This window comes from Somniosus microcephalus, chromosome 3 (genome assembly GCF_052327205.1).
Source record: "Somniosus microcephalus isolate GS21.2 chromosome 3, FLI_Smic_1.0, whole genome shotgun sequence".
Taxonomy (NCBI): domain Eukaryota; kingdom Metazoa; phylum Chordata; class Chondrichthyes; order Squaliformes; family Somniosidae; genus Somniosus; species Somniosus microcephalus.
In genome coordinates this window covers 283,180,500-283,182,599 of record NC_140989.1, presented here as the reverse complement: position 1 = coordinate 283,182,599, position 2,100 = coordinate 283,180,500, and positions in this window count along the sequence as shown.

Sequence of the window (2,100 nt, the reverse complement as noted above, 5' to 3'; positions counted from 1 at the left end):
TGCAAACCCTCAGTACGCCTATATCGAATACTCTGACGGGCGAGAGGACACTGTTTCCATAAAAGACCTCGCTCCCTCGGGGAGCGGAGAGAACGATGAGAGACTACCCGAGGAAGACCTACACCAAAAAGAGACAGGACGCCCAGAGGTATCAATACCCAACTTTAACCTGGAGGCCACTGCAGATAACCTGGAAGACACTGCGGAGGCCCGGACAGCGGAGGAACCAGAATCCACTCCCCTAGAGGCACCCCAACCGGCTTTGCGCCGATCACTGAGAACCGCAAAACCTCCTGACAGACTCACTTATACAAACTTTTAAGAAACATCACCCCGATGGACTAAATCTAAAGAAGGGGTGAATGTAATGAAATCTGTTTGTCTTGCCTGTATTCCTTTTGCACTCATGTATATTACCCTCCCCCACACGGTGTATAGTTTCACTTCCTCTTTCCTGACTAACCTGGAAGGTTCCAGGTCTTGGCTCTTGGCTCCGCCCCTGACTTCTCTTACTTAAAGATCCCAGGATCTGTATGACTCATTCCTGTGAGCCAGTCGGTGTGTTGAGATGTTAGCTCTGATCTTAGTGATTAAAAGCCAACTTGTTAAAGTCTATAACTTCTAGTTTTGTGGTTATTGAAGGCACATCATGAAGTATTAGGGGAAAGAATAGTTTATTCATGCAAAGGGTTATTAGAATATGGAGAGTATTACCACAAATGCTCAGGGAAGCCAGGTTAATCACAACATTTAAGAAGGAATTATTAAATATAATACATTGGCCTGGAAATTCCACTGGGGCTCTCCAGGTCTCCCGCTATAACTTGCGGCAGAATCCCCAGGGAAATGGCACAAATGACCATTTACATTAATTGTTTGGGGTTTTTGCCTTTCTTCCAGCAGAGTTACAGCAGATGATCAATAGTAGCCCTGTGGAATTATAGGGCCACGAAGAGGAAAAGGCTACAAAGGAAAGATCAGGGTGATGGAATTACAGTAGATAGCTCTGCTCTGGAGCTGGCATTGGCACAACTGTGATGGGCCAAATGACTCCATCTGTGCTGAAATGTCTGATTCACAGACACTATAGGTGTAGTTTCATAAATTCACACTTCAGATATGCACCAGGAACGTGGATTCATAAAATTATCCCTTACATGAGGAATAGGATATATATTGAGATGAAACAATAAAAGAATAAATTTAGCTTTGGAATGTATGAAGTCTATTGAAGTGAGGCTCATGTGGAGCAAAAACACCAGCAGGGACCAGTTGGGCTGAATGGTCTGTTTCTGTGCTGTATATATATAACTAGCTGGGGGAGCCCGGCTTTGCCAGGGCTGTTTTGGGCCGGGCGGTTTAAATCGAGTCCCAGGCTTTGGGGCCTCTCTGTGTCCCTCTGTGAATCTGGTGCCGGGCAACATTTTAAATCGAGTCCCAGGCTTTTGGGCCCTGTCTCTGTGTCCCTCTCTCAATCTGCTGCCGGGCAACATTTTAAATCGAGTACCAGGCTTTCAGGCCCTGTCTGTCTGTCCCTCTGTGAAGCTGCTGCCGGGCAACATTTTAAATCGAGTCCCAGGCTTTTGGGCCCTGTCTCTCTGTCCCTTTGTGAATCTGCTGCCGGGCAACATTTCTACCTTTTAATACCTTCAAAGGTGAAAGTGAAAGTACTTATAAAACGTTTTTGGTAAATCTTTTAAAAATAACATAAGAGATACTAACGTTTTCGAAGCTGTATCAGCAGATTTTGAGCTGGAAGTAAATGGTGTTTTTAGCTTGAGGCAATGGCTGCCACATCCCTGAGATGAAAACGATTAGTCCCGCCCACACACACACACCGATTGGCCAACCATCAGGGGACTGTACTGTAGGATTGGTCAATCGTGACGGCACAGGATTGGTCGAACCTTGACGTCAGTCAATCAATGCTAAGTAGCAGATAATGAGTTTAATTTTGAAGGTTTTTTGCATAAGGCGCGAACAATTTTCGTCCAACCGAAAAGTAAATACGCTTACGACCGTCCCGGAAGAGTAAGCTTTCTTCGGAGGTAACGCGCGCGTAGGTACGCTCTATAACTTTCGAGCGCATAGCCGGACAGA